Consider the following 16104-nt stretch of genomic DNA (forward strand, 5'->3'; position numbering starts at 1 on the left):
GGTCTGCCATACGGGTCACTCTTTGTTTTTTATTTATATTTCAGAGGGGTGGAGTGGTAATACTGCCGTCTGGTATCTCTATAAATATTTCTGGTTTTTACACGAAGGGGTCGAAATAGATTACACTATACATGTTAGGTTTTGTACCAGCATGCACCAGCTCCTAAGTATCTGCACAATGACAGAGTTATGTCAGTAGTTTATCAAAAAGACATTATTCTACCCATCATCCCATATAAGGTCTTTTTCTCAGATTCATGGAGTATGGATCCAAAAAACCTACGAGGATAATATCTCCCTTATGCGGCAGCATAGTGTCGCGGTTAACGAGATTTCTCTCATGCGCGGGGGGGTGGACTTCATGCTTTCAGTCAGTCAGTTAAACTTTGTTTTTAAAATAAACTGTAAATTTTGTTAGTTTAAGTGACCAAATTACCACACGATGAACAGTTTCTGACCGGTAAAGATCAGGATATATCTTGTATCATTTTCGACATTCACAGAATGTAGTTTGGCCATACTGCGTCAAGGTAATGCAAAGTGCAGTGTGCATGAGGGCATGTCGAGCCGTGCTGAATTATCACCTTGGGTTCTATTCGGTGAAGGTTTTTGATATATTTCCAGATTGAGTGCTTTATTTCCTGCCTGTGAAATGCAGTGTCTTTTTACTACTTCCGAAATCATGTCGAAACGCCCAGTGTTCACTCTTGTCGACACAGTATGTGTGTGTTTCATGACCAATGTTATATCGACGACTGAATTCCCATCCGTATTAGAATTCACCAGCCTTGCATTGTGTTGAAGGCTGACACAGTGACTCCGCATTTCGATAGAAAGTAGTCAGAAGTATAAAAGTACTTTTGAGAGTTCCAATATTGGAAGTCTCAAACGTTTACAATATTCTCTTGGTCTACCACTTGTGAGTCTCATTTTGAAGCTTATGGAGTAAAATAAAATTTCACTGTTGTAGTTTTGTGAACATCAAAACATCTATTTTCCCCAATAGAGTTAACAGGGGTGGTGGCTATTTTGAATTCCAAATATCGGTAATTTTAATTGGGTAATTGTTGGTTGATTCTCACCGGTATATGATGAGTATCACAGAGAATATTACCAATCTGACTGTGTTTGGTGAGAATTTCCAGTCTCATCGGTGAGAATCTGCCTTGATTCTCACCAAACAGTGTGTTTCCCCGGGTGTGTTTCTCACTGCTCACCAGTGAGAATTCAACATGTCTCACTGACAGCGGTGAGGATAACAAGAGATTCTAACCAATTGCGAGAAAGTGTCACTTTCTCGCTCCAGTCCCGCAATTTTCTTCCGATAGTGACTGTGGTGCGACGGTAAGACGGTAGCACACTGAATCCACACCGAACAATTTTACAAATCAGCATAATCCAAGGGTTTCACACAAAGCTATGGGAGGGCGCCCTGTAAATATCTGACAATTTTCATCGCTTTCATTGAGCCCAATGTACTTCAGGTGCGTCCTCAACCGGCACAGAAAGGAAATACCAAATTCTTTTCAATGTCAAGCCATGACTGTGTCAACAGAAACACGAACGATAAGGCTGATAGATAGACAAACAAACACACAGACACAGGCAGACAGAAACATGGTGTTGCACATAAACAGACAAACACACAGACACGTTCACAGACACAGAAAACACATAAATAGACAGCCAGAAGCACGAACTGTAACACAGATAGACAAACAGACAAGTATACACAGACAAACAGATGAATAAACAGGCAAATAGACAGCGCGACAGAGGATAGACGAACTGCAGGTACAAAGTAATGATATCTGTTACTTAAGTTTCATGCATCCTGCAATCTTCAGACAGAAGTAAAAGATCATTACTTTGTACTTGAAGTAATTTGTGTTTATATATAAATATAAATATATATATATATATATATATATATATATATATATATATAAGCTTATATATATATATATATATATATATATAATATATATATATATATATATATATATATATATATATATGCACATCGAAACTATGAAATTGACATGCACTTATTCGAAACAACTTCGTGCCACAAAATACTAATTCATCAACTACGTTGCTACTTAAAGGGGCGGTTCTCAATCCCTGGTTATCGGATTATTTCTTATTGCTATTTATTTTCCGCTGAAATTATTAAGTCCGTCCATTTGCTTCTAGATAAAGGTGATAAATGACCTGTCATGCCAATCGTACACACACTGACAAAACAAACACGATGTCTATAGTGTGTAAATTAATCAAATTCTGCTTCTATTTATTTCAAAATCCATCGGCAATTCTGAAATTAATATTCATCTCCTGAAATGTCTATAATTAAGCATGACGTGCATTTACTTATATTCATCAAAGAACCGATGTCCATATAAGGAGATGCCTTTCCAGCTGTATGCAAATCAGTCGTACCGTTCCCTAGATATTGGTAAAAGTTCATGGTATCTGTTAATCCAATTATAAAACAAAACAACAATAGCTTAGTGGCCTGGTCTAACAATTTTGAAACTAAATGCTTCAGTGTAGCACTTTCCAAATTTAATACAAAAATAGCTATGAAAACAAAATAAACCAAATGGAATTTTAGGCGAGTTTAATTGGGGGAAAATGATATGTTTGCTAAAATAGGAATCGTGTTAACCGTTCCGCTTCTAATTCAAGTTCTCGAAAAGAAATCCATCCGGGTGCGCAATATGGGACGAGTTTTTTCTTTATTAATTGTCTTGTAGATTTCATAGAGTAGGAAATGAACTCTTATCATTTCCGTAAATCGCGTTTAACAATACTTACAGTTATACGAAGAAAACGGCAAGGTTCTTCCAGACATGTACAGCGATGACTTTTCTTGTCACACACAATTTGACAAACATGACAAGGTGAGTATTAAACAATCCACTTGTCCATCTTTGCCATATTTTAGTTTGTTTCACACACTAAATAAATTCCGAAATTTGAATCCTTTTGTTACTGTAGGTCTATTGTAGGAAAATTAAACTTCAAAACTTTTTCTAAAACTTTCATTCCCAAAAGAAACTTTCAACAACTCCCTTTTATGATCAATAGTAAAAGTCGGGATTCACCATGGTAATTTTGGGATTACAGAAACAAATTACATAAATTTGCAGATATTTGAAATTTAAAATGGCCGCCATTGCCAATGTTAACTCCATGGGGAGGGAATTACTTTTTCGTTTTTCACAAAAAAAGACACTGGAAACTTATTTTACGCTACAGAATTCAAAATAAGTCCGAATATCTATCGCGGAGGCGCGTTCTACGTTAAGAAGAATGGCAATCGATTTGTTCAGAGTGTAAGTTTTCTGATTTTGTTTCGGTTTTCTGAACAACCTTGTAGGAGAGAAGTACAACGGTGTGAACGATATCTCGTTACGTTATGGCTTGCTGCATGTTCTATAGGCAAGATATTCTTTATTAAAGGTAGTATATGCGCCTCGAAAGTGAAAGACCACAATCTGCTCAAACTTTCTTAAAGCCCCAGTATTTGTAACTTTTAACAATTTTTTCATATTTTTGATTAAAATGACATCCTCAGTATGTGAAAGTAGACCATAATTAATACTGAATCGCATGGTTTGCATGCCCAGCCCGCCTCACGATTAACAGTAAAAGGAGTGAAAAATACGAAACGAAACGTAATCACACCACTGCGCATGCTCAACCACATCTACGCAAGTTTTACTGTGGCGTCCGTAGAAACCATACGCTCTTCGAAAAGGTCTGGTCCATCGAAACTGGAGACTCAGCTAAAAACGCGCGAAAGTTCGGTGAAATACCGAAAAGATATAAATATGTAAGTGTTTACAGATTGTTCCGACTATAATGACCGTGCAAACAAACGTCTTGAACAGCTAAACTAACGACGGAGGCAGTCGATTGTAAGCTTCATGCAAGGCACTGCACGTTGTGACCGATGGTACGGAGATCAAGTTTGCTGAATGAATTGAGAGAGAAAAACATATATGAATAAAAATTCAACACTTCACCATTGTTATCATTGAACTAGTCGTTTCTTCCATTATGGAGTATAATGAAAATTTCGTTGAAAATAAATGACGGGACTGATTCTGCTCCGTCTACTCAAACGAAGTTTTGTGTACGGCCAGGCTACGCTGCAGGCAACACAGCCTATCAACTTCGCATATCGTTGCCGTAGGGCGTAATTGAAAACGCTCAGAAAGGAAAAATTATATCTTGAATGCAGTACAAAAGTCTTACTTAATGAATTTAAAAGTATTTCAAAATAATATCGAACGTAACGGGTATCTAATCCTCACAAGGACTACAGTAGTACAACAAGTATCGGCTAGCTGCGATGTGATGGAAGTTCGAACACAAGAGAGATCCGATCCCGGCCTCACTGCAAAGTCGTCCCCTGCGCACCCGGCCCGACAGCAAACTAACCTCTTGGTTTGATTCTGTTGTTTATATTTTTGTATAAAATTCATGATACATATCTGACTTTCACAACTGTACAATTTGCTCAGGCTGTAGTCTACAGACGATCGGAGGAGCTAAGGCAGGCCCCAAATTTGCATGGACAATGCCCGGGACAATTATAGACGCGGCGGCTCGATGAGAAAGTCATTCACATAAACCTAAATGAAGTGATCAATACAAAACTTTTAAACATCACTGGTTCTGAAAATTTATGATCAACGGTTCTGACCTACGGAATTTACACTGCGACGTTTTTTTGTGTGTTTGGGCAGCTACTAGACCTGTAAGGCTGTAGGTACTACATGGAGGTAGGTAGTAGACTGTACAAGTGCAGCGGGGCCGGGCCGAGATTGGTGTGGGGCCTGCAGCAAGGTGAAATTGATAGCGTCCATTGCAGAATGCCCGCGTGTTATCCTTCTCGTTTGGGAGGAAATTTACCGCTGTATTCAGAATGCCTTTTTACCAGTATAAAAGCTCAGTAACTGATGCATCAAGAGCCAAGAGTCTGTAAATTTCTTAGCAGTAGCTCCATTGTTTTTTTCTAAATTTTCGCTGAGATACAGCAGTGCGTATACTGGTACCGATCGTTCGACTCAGGCGTTCACAGCTGTTTAGGGAGCCGTCATTATTTACGATCTGGGGGTCGGAGGAATTACATTAGAAACTCCGACATTTTGAGTCGCACCCCAGCCAACCATGATGACTTTGAGTAACCCCCTCTCTAACAGAAAGTTTGGCTTACCTGAGCCCACGTTATAATATGTAGATATAAAAGCTCACCTAATAAGCCGTCTCCGACCATATAGTATTGTTAAATTTGGATGGGTAGCATGTCATTATGGTATGGTTAAATGTACAAATGGTTGTTGAACTCAAGTCAAATAAAATATACATTTCTATGATAATATAAAGGATGAATTCACAACAGTTCAGTTTTGTCCTAGATCCTGTGCACTTATAGTGATATCTGTCGAGAACATTTCTCCATGACCCAGCCTCTCCTTCCAACCCTGGTAACGACTGCAGAAAATACTGTGTGACATCATCATCACCACTGTTGATCCTCATCTTTAATGTCGCTGATGTCATTGCGTACATGAACAACTATATCATTCTCATCGTCACTATCTTCTCTTTCATAATAAGTATTGCTAGTAGTAGCACCTACTTGTAGTTTTTTGCCTTGCTTCATCTAGTTGATATTTATTTGTACTGTTAGAGTATTTATTTTCTTTTTATTTAATATGTATCAGAGTAAAATATATATAATCAACTAATCATTATGTCATTGAGGACAGAGTAAGACAAAGAAAAAACATTTTGAGCACCCCTTATAACTTTCAATTTTTGAATGACCCCCAGGTCGTAAATACTGACGGTTCCCTTACTTGCTGCCAAAGGCCATCGCGTTCACTGCATTCGACAGCCTACCATACATTGCCAAACTATGTTGCTTCGATTTCGCAATCACCTTGCCGCTAAAGCGACGATCAGCTGAAATTTATTACTTCAAGTTACTCAATTTGATAGCTATTTGCCTACAGAAGTGAGCCAAGTGTATATAGTGTCGTCTTGATTTTACATCGGTACCCGGAGTTCTAAGTGACCAACTGCAGGGTGCGCATCGGCGGCTCGCATCGGTGCACTGCCGACTGCAGTTTGAATAATCCGTATATAACGCACACGGTACCAGAATAGAATGTTAGCCTCCTCTGCCAAAGTTCTGTATCCTCTGAAACACAGTAGCAGTACGTATTTGAACGGAGAAGAACAAAATAAAACCATTCGCAGGTCATTCAGCCGGCGACCATGGGCGATTACCCGGGCAGTATGGCGTGGCATGGCAAGGCCCCAGGAATGTTGCAGGCTCGATGATGTCATCAGTATCGGCGTTCTCGATCACGTGCACAGCCTACAAATTGTCAACAAACCCGCGCGGCAATCCAACTCGATCGCGCAATATTTAGCGTTTGTATGTCACTACAGGAGCACAAATTTGGCTTATTTCTTTACTGAACAACATTTCACGATGGATGTAAGAGAATAATATGTAATTTCGAACATAAAAAAAGGTTAAAAGTTACAAATACTGGGGCTTTAAGGAATCTTTCAACATTCTCTTTCAAAATCAAGAATACATTTTGGTACTAGAGATCAAATAAACCAAGATTTACCGATATTAAAATTCACAATGACCGCCATCCCTGTGGTAACACCTACGGAGAAAAATAATTTCGAAAAACCAATCCGGTAAAAAGTTTTCTCACACCAAGCCAGAATAAGTATCAAGTTTGAGGTGAATTACCAAAGTGCTTTGGTAATTACTGATCAAAGTCTCAATATCATCAGCGAAGTTGCTGGGTAATTAGCAAGTTTGGTGTCCGGATAAGTCGTAAAACCACAGTAAAATGAACCCCGGCATGTGGTAGGCCTATATCAGAAAAGAATTGTAAAAGTTTGAGAGTCCGAATATCTGTCCCCAAGGCGCGTTATACCTTAAAGGCTCCACTCACTGTTTAACATTCCTACTCATATTATTGTTATTTTTGACAAACCTGTGGCAAGTTATCCGACATCTTCGCTTGCCAATGTCTCTTGTTTGGGCAACTTGATGCTTCCCGGTTCGTGAGGCAAGGCAGCATTGACGTACACTTCCTGGGTGTCACTGTTTTTACTTTTGTCAAGTTAAAATTGTCGTTCGGATAATTTCTAGTTGATATGTACAGTGGTCCTCTCGTTTCGTTGTCAAAGGGAAAGCTCTATAGTTTGAAACAACCTTGCGAATTTGTTCTTATTCCGTTGTACAAGTATAGGTCGTGTAATGATCAGACATACATATCCGGTGCCTATAATTCTTTACAATCTTACTGGTGCTTGTCCTTCGAAGACGCGAAAATCGACCGCCGCCCTAGTTGTCTTGTCTAGTACCTCTGAGGAACAGCGCCTTTCACTCCATGTAAATTGGCAAATTTTATCAGTTTCGCTCATGAGCATTTCTTTTAATGCAACATCCATTTCGAAATGCCTCGTGTTTACTTTGTCAACGTTGTATTTGGGTAATGTCCAATATTGTTGTTGGTCAACAATCTGGGCATAATAATTAACCAATAATGTACCCCTCCCGGCCAATAATGGACTTGAGCAAACTTTGCAAGACACAGTGTACATTATGGAGCGCAAAGTTTGCTGGAGTCCATTGTGGGCCGGGAGGGTGTGGTGTTATTTTATAGTTTTGGCGTTGTTAGGGAATTTGTAGAATTCGAAAACATATAGGATCACAATGCTGGATAATCGGGTCATTATCAGTAATAAGCCAGGCGTATGACATTTCAAATTTTGCTGGTAATGGCAAAGCTACAAGCCTTGAGTTGTCAAAGCGAACGCTTCGTATGTCAGCATGCTTGAGGGAGAAAAAGAATGTACTTGTATTTGCGAAACTAGTGTAGCTATTTTCAAATTAACAGCTGTTTACCTTTTACTTTTTGTAGTATTTATTAACGACCCAAATCATTTTACTTAGCCTACCATCATCTATCATGGACGTGACCTTTTACCCAGTGCCACGTGATTACGAGAGACATTCTATTACAGGGAAGGGTTGGGATTTTGCAATTTCAACGCGCGTGTCAATATCACTGAAATATAGCTTAAATTCAAAATGCATCAATTAAGGGCTTTACGGTTTTCTGTAAATGATGTGTTTAATATATATATATATATATATATATATATATATATATATATATATATATATATATATATATATATATATATATATATATATATATATATATATACATACATAATGTATATAATTATATATACATCCATCATACCTATATACATGCATGGATATAGAGACAGAATATGCATGCTGACTACATTATCGAAACCCACACACACTACCATATAACGTGGTATGTATAAGACTGGTATGCAACAAAATATAGAAAAAACAAACCAGCTTAATGTGTTGTATTAAAATGAGTGCGTGTTATGAAAGCTAAACGATCTGGTTATGACGAACAACGAATAATGTAAAATAGAGATAGTCAAGGTCGAGTTGGAATAACTGTCAAAGACTGTCTCGTTGTTGTCGGTGCTTCGAATAGTGGGACTATACTTTGAAAATCCAATTTCTTGTTCCTATGAAGTATACAAAATGTGTCGAACAGACCTTTATGGCCGTAAATTGTTCAAATACAGCGATTCGTTTTTTTAAAAAAAAGGATTGTGTGCAATGATATGGACCCGGATATTTGTTTTAAATAAGCATGCCGTTGTAACCATTAAAATGTTATAAATAACTAAATTTTTAATGATGCAAATTGAACTGTCTGCGGTTTGAAAAAGGTTCCAGGCAAATTTATTACATGGAAGTGTATTGTTTACCACTCAAATAAGCCAATTGTGTCGTAAGGGCACAGATTAAGGATTTGTCGGAGAACTACATGTCTCCATGGAGCTCATACGCATGAAGTATCCAAAAATCAACTATTAAAAAACATAACAAAGTTGACTTAAAGACATACTAGTAATAGTTTTTAATACCTTGCTGTCCTACAAGTTGTGCATATTCGATCCGATAGTGGCCGCTTTGATTAAGCGGAGTTTTTTCAACCAGGAAAAGTTTTTAGCATATTTGGAAAAGGGACCTTAGGTTGATAAAATGATTGTGTCGTACATTCCCATGAAAGGAGTACCATACCAATTAGGATTTACGTAATTCAATCAAGTTTTCAGAGTTTTTTGCCCTGATTGTATGTACTTCTGACGACTGTTCCATCAAAGTTGTAAATAAATAGCTGAGAGATGTTAATATTTGTCAACAAATAGACATAGAAATCGGTTGAAAATCATATATAAATACTGGTAAATCACTCACAATCGAGTAATGGTCATACTTCAGCAACATCGAAATCGAGGTTGTGGTCATATATGTAAGCAATACTGCACCTCCTCGCAGCCCATATTGAACGAAAGCCAACTTTGTGCGACATAATGTACAAGGCGAAGCGGGGTATATTAGTTTATTTGAGTCCATTATAGACCGGGAGGGGGTACATTGTTGCTAATATTTTATAGTCTCGTGAATACCAGGGAATTTGTAGTTGTAGAAAACATCATATTGGATAATCAGGTACATTATCCAGGGATGACGTCACAAATTCACTGGTATTGACAAAGCTTCAAGCTATACCATATATTGTGAATAACTGAAAGGTGCATTTTTATATTTTACCGCGGACACGTTGTGACGGTCACACTTATACCTCATTGTGTTGTGACAAGTCCCTCCATTTTTCGAACTTTGCTGAAATCATGTCACCGTCTACATAACTGCACAGCGGACTCCCGTCTTGCTAAGGAGAGCCCCCTGTTCTTTCAGATACGTTGCAGTGGAATAGTGATTATTTTTCAACGCCAAGTTTAGAGGCTTCTCTCCATTTTTGTCGGTAGCATTGACGTTAGCCCCTTTTCGACCAGCAGGCCAGCGATCATCAAGTGTCCCTTTTCAGCAGCGTGGTGCAATGGCGTCTTCTGCAGAAAGTCTGACAAGTTGATATTCGCGCCGTTCTGGAGCAGACGTTTAACGATGAAGAGATTTCCTCCCTTGGCCGCGTAGACGAGCGACGTACCCTTGTAGAAATCGCTGACGTTGGTCTCCGCTCCTCGCTCTAGGAGTATCTCGACGACTTGTTGGTGGAGCTCCAGAGTGGCCAAGTGGAGAGGTGTCTGTTGTAGATCTGTTGTTGCATTGATTCGCGCGCCGCTTCTCAAGAGAACGCCTACGACTTCAAGATGTCCCCTCTGAGCAGCATAGTGCAGAGGAGTTAGCCTATCCTTATCCCGGGCATCGATCGTGGCACCTGCTGAGATGAGAACATCAACAACTTTACTTCGCCCGTTCTTTGCTGCGTCATGAAGAGGTGTGAGGCAGTTTCCATCTTCTGCATTAAGGTTGGCGCCCTTCTTGACCAAGTAGTCGGTCACCGACAGTTGGCCATCAGTGGAAGCGATGTGCAAGGGAGTCGTCCTGTATTTGTCTTCGGCGTTAATGTCGGCAGAATTTTCAACCAGGCATCTCACAACGTCGATGTTGTCCTTCATGCTGGCCAGATGGAGCGGGGTCAGTCCGTCAGCGTCGGCCATGTTCACATCTACTCCATGGCCGATTAGAACCGTGACTACATCATGGTGACCAGCATTGGCTGCTCGGTGAAGCGTGGTCAACGTGTTGGAGTCTTTTACTCCGACATTGGCCCCAAGCTCCAAAAGAACTTTGACACACTCCAGGTGCCCTCGGCTTCCGGCAACATGCAAAGGGGTCTCCCGGTCTTTCACGCCTTCAACTTGAGCGCCGTTGGCGACCAACAGACGAATAACCCTGTCCTGGCCATTTTGCGCAGCATAGTACAACGCTGTCCAATCGTGGAGATCCACTGCGTCGATTTGAGCACCGTACTTGAGGACGTAGACGACAATATCTATATTATCTTGACATGCTGCCAGGTGGAGAGGCGTCTGCAATGACATGGTGAGCGCATTTGCGCCTGCGCCCCTTTTCAGAAGGTACTTTACAACGCCGAGATGGCTCCCCTTGGCGGCCAAATGGAGACATGTGTTGTTCTTATTAGTTACCATGTCTAAGAAGATACCCTTGTGCACGAAATATTTCACCACTTCAAGTTTTCCTTTAGTGGCAGCCATGTGGAAGGGCGTCCTTCGATTATATCCTTCGCATCTATGCGAGCACCGGATTCCACGAGAATCTTTACGATATTGGTATACCCATTCTCGGCGGCCAAATGAAGGGCTGTCAGTTTTTGATTTCGCGCCTTTTGACTTCTTCTGAATTGAGATTGTTTTCGAAACCTTGATCGCGTGCTCGCTTTGCGCATGGTTGTCCTCCATTGAGTGTGGCCTTTCTGGAATTGCAGCATTCACACTGCTTCCATGTTGGGTCAGAATTTGCACGATGGCTTCGTCGTTGCGGGCCACTGCCAAGACTAGGGGCAGGAAACCGAACCGGTCTCTCAAATTTGTATCCGCGCCACATCTGCAAAGGTAGCTCACTATTCCCTCGTGTCCACGATCGACGGAAATGTGCAGCGGCGTCTGCTGGGTCTGCCTTTCACGAATATTGACGTCAGCGGAATGGCGCAACAACGCTCTCACTGTACCAGCATCATTGTTCATGCAGGCCATGTGCAGAGGAGCGTATCCATCCCCGTTCAAGACATCAGGGAGGGCACCGTTCTGCAAAAGGAGGTCAACCAAGTTTGTGTATGAATTGGCAATCGCCAAGTGCAGGAGGCTAGTTCCATACCTGTCAAGGACGTTCGGGTCCGCTCCATTGTGCAGCAGCAACTGGGCGATGTCAATGTGGTTGTAACTGACCGCTCGGTGGAGTGGGGTCTCATGGTTTTGATTCAACGAGTCAATGTCACACGACTCAATCCCCGTCGTAATGAGGTAATCAGCGACGTCATAATGTCCCCACGAAGCCGCTCGGTGAAGAAAGGTATCACCTCGGCTGTTCCGAATGTTGATGTCAGCTCCCCAGTCTACCAAAGTCTTCACAACGTCCAGGTGTCCTGCACTCGTCGCCATGTAGAGAGGTGTAATGCTATAACTTACAAAACTGTTGACCTCAGTGTCCTGCTCACAAAGCCGAACGACTTTATTGAAATCCCCAGCTCGGGCAGCCCGATGCAAGTCAGTAAGTTGATTTTCTAGAGCCGAATATTCTTCCAGTTTCCTGACCAACGCCAGTTCTTCTCGTATCTGGCGATCCGGATGGCTGTTTGCCATGGAAAAGTTCATCTGATGGATCATCTACCGACTTGTCGATGAGCTGAGTGAAGTTAGTGAAGTAAAACAGCGCTGTTACCAGTTCGGGAATATTGTACAGGCAGGCTAGGTGCAGGAGCGTGTACCCTTCGTCTGTGGCCTGTAAATCTGCAGTCCGCAGCAAAGTGCGCAATCCGATCACGTCTCCCTGTTTCACGGCTCGAAAAAGTTCTTGGTTGTCGAGCGGCTCTCCCCTCCCCTTCGACCCGCCAGCAGCGACTGCAGAACGATATAAAAACAGGAAATTACTGCAACGTTAGCCGTGTAGTGTAACTGACAAACACTCCGATTGCTCATACGAAAACATATATTAATTTTATATGCAAATGCATCGTCTGGTTATAGGTGGTTTAGTATTCTAAATATAACACATATAACAGCACTTTCCCCAACCAACGTATTCAGTAAAATAACTATGAATAGACACCAAACATTCCATATTTATGTCTTTCAAGTATAGTCACGGGTATTGAACTTTGCCCTGGCTTACCTCACAAACAATAACTCCGTTTTACATTGGGCATCCAGGCGCCTGTTTCATGGTTCAGGTAATTTTATGTTGGAATATACTTGGTTTGGCCGTGGGCTGAACGTCATGTCAGTGACTGTAATGTCGTTTACACCTTGCATACCTCTTTTGCGCATATTGATATGCGCATGCAAATGTTTTTCCCGCCGTCGGTAAGCGAAATTTTTTGTTGGACTTATATATTCATATTTTTTAATCTCCCGCGTTGAAACGACCTAATGCGGGTTAATTTTAGAGCCAAACCGCGTGTTTTTGATTTGCGAAACGGCTATACTGGTTTCAATATTCCTTTAACTCAAAACATCCTTCCGCTCGTCGGCACGGACGCTATACCAGCTTATTACTTCGATACCTGCAAAATGTTTAAATTTAATCTCAAAATGGCCGACAAACACCTCAGCCTGGCAACACTGCCATGGTAACCACATGATGGCCATTACCTTAACATATGACCCACAAGATTACCTGAAATTTTCTCCTCGGTTCCTTCACTTCCTGTGACGGAATCGTCACGTTCGGTCGGAGTCGTCGTGTTTCCGCTATCGCCGTTACTGCCGCTTGAGCTTGGCACGATCAGGTCACACAATTCCTCTTCCTTTCGTGTTGTCGGCTCTTCGTCACTAACGTCAACTTTGTCTCCATCAGCAGCAGATTCCTCAGCAGACTCGCCAGTGCTCACACTATCTTCCTCACTGACTTGTTCACCGAAAGTATTCACTGGGACACAGAATTCCTCTGTTTCGCGCGTCGCCGATATCAACGCAGTCGTACTATCTTTTTCCCCCGATGACATGTCACCAGCTTCTGCGTCGTTTTGTAGGATGTCCATCGCTCCGAAGATAGCATCCCATTTGTCCAATGCAAGTTCTAACACTGTTCAATCCTATCGTTTGCTCCTGTAGGCGCGAAACGGCAAAAATACCAAAATAAATTCAAAATAAATTCAATTCGTTCGCTACTTCAGTCGTAGCAAATATAGGATATATAAATCCGAAAGTCAATCGCCTATGCATATGACGTCATCGAATGTAAATGTAATTCGGAGAGTAAGTAATATTTGTCTGGTCAGTAAAGTGAGGTCAAAGTCACTGGGTTTTCAGTTTCAGAAATTATTTTTCTCAGTATAAGACACAACCAACATAATGGACAGACACTAACGAAAGTTTTCCTCGCGTTTTTTTGACATCGACCATCCCCTTCATGGAATACTGTTTACGCATTGACGCACTATATTTTTCATGACGTTTGAATCTCACAATGTCATTTTACGTTTTTATATTTGAAAAAAGATTTTTTTTTATTGCGAATATCGAATAAAGCGATATTTGACCGTATCTCACGACCACTGTACCAGAGTTTTCAGGAGAGCGTTTCAATTTATCTTTTGCTAGACAGAAAGGAGTAAAAATGTCCCTGCAAGTTTGTTTTGTAAAGCAAGTATTAAATCATACTGCTTTTATGTGACATGGTGATGCGAAGGTTAGGCCGAACAAAAAAAAAAAATAACACGATTGGAACTAATTTGGGATAATTGGATGGTGAAGTAATGTCTTTAAAATCTGCAAATGTAAGCTAATCTACTTTTCTTTTTACGTTACACACTTGTTTTATGAGCAATTTGTAATATTGAGGCATTCAGCTATAGGGCACCGTAAGATTTTTGAGAAATTCGGAAAATATGAAGATCCAATTATCCCAAAATAGTTCCAATCGTGTTAATTGTGCTGTTCCGATAACCCGACCTGCCCTATTTTTTACCTGCCGACCCTGAACTTACGTAAACACGGAAGTAACAAAAAGGAAGGAAAAAACCGTAAAATCACGCGTTCGTTACTTGGCATTTGATATTTGCTTGAACGAGGATGTCTTTCATGTTTTTTTCCCTTTATATGTATGATACATTTTTCTGGAAATGTTGTGGCCAGTGTTTGACCGCCCTGAACCCCTGAAAAATGCATATTAAAAAATAAAAATATTTAAGGGGAAAACCCTACCCACCTACCTACCCTATTTTTGAGAACCATGTTATCGGAACAGCACAATTTATTTTTTTGGCCTTACTGTTTTACTGCTCACAAGCAACGGCGACTAAGGTTGACGGAACAGCGAAAACAAACAACTTTAATGAGTCCATTAAAACACATTAGTTCAAATACCCGTGTTTATCATATACCTTCTCTATAATTAGCCCGTCCGTTGTGTCGTTTTTGCAGGTTAATGCGTTAAATAATTGACTATATTACCCAATGGTGCGAGGAAAGTTGGGGATTTTAGTAGTATGCACCTCGAAAGCGAAAGACTAAAACTTTTGCTCAAAATTTCCTCAATGAAACTTTCAACCATTCTCTTTCAAAATCAAGGATAAAAATCGGTGGTCACCTTGCAAATTTTGGTACGAGAGAAACAAATAACCCAAGATTTAAGCTTACCGATATTTGAAATTCAAAATGGCCGTCATCCCTGTGTTAACTCTATTGAGAAAAATAAAATTTTCGAATTTTGAAAAACTAAGCCGGTGAAAACTTTTCTTACACCAAGAGCTTTAAAATGAACCCCCACAAGTGGTAGATCAGAAAAGAATTGTAAAAGTTTGAGAGTCCGACTATCTGTCCTCGATGCGCGTTCTACCTTCAATGAAAGCGAAATTCTATCAAAGACATAAGCTGAGTACTGGTGTGTGTAAGGCACAGGACCCTTACAGCCTGGCTATTGAGCACCAGATATTTCAAACCCATTGTAAGTGGCATCTTGCTTATGCATAGGGACAGGGTAAGTGTGCAAAGAATAGATCTCAAACGAGTTATTGTCGTATAACCTTGATAATTACAATGTTGCCCTCCTTGAATGTAGTAAGCTTAATATCTATGAAGCATAAAAGAATGCGTATCTAGGATTAAACAATTCTTTTCTTCTCTACCACCTGTGAGTGCTCATTTTACAGCTCTTGATGAAAGAAAAATTAACTGTCTTAGTTTGTCGAAAATCGAAAATGTTGAACACAGGGATGGCGGCCATTTTGAATTTTAATTATCGGTAAATCTCTAAATCTATATGGTAATTTGTTTCTCTAATCCAAAAGTTGCATAGTGTCCCCGGTTTTTATTCATGATTTTGAAAGAGTGCCGTTGAACGCAAGTTTGAGCAAAAGTTTAAGTCTTTCACGTTCGAGGCGCGTAACACCTTAAAAGAGAGGCAGACGGGATAGTTAACGGCTCTTATTATGGTATGAAATA

General features: G+C 40.4%; 1 pseudogene; it reads right to left on the bottom strand.

Moving 5' to 3' along the window:
• Window positions 1-9215: 9215 nt before the first annotated feature.
• On the bottom strand, window positions 9216-13833 carry LOC139131694 (ankyrin-3-like; annotated as a pseudogene).
• Window positions 13834-16104: the final 2271 nt, after the last annotated feature.

Source organism: Ptychodera flava, chromosome 1 (genome assembly GCF_041260155.1).
Source record: "Ptychodera flava strain L36383 chromosome 1, AS_Pfla_20210202, whole genome shotgun sequence".
Lineage (NCBI taxonomy): Eukaryota > Metazoa > Hemichordata > Enteropneusta > Ptychoderidae > Ptychodera > Ptychodera flava.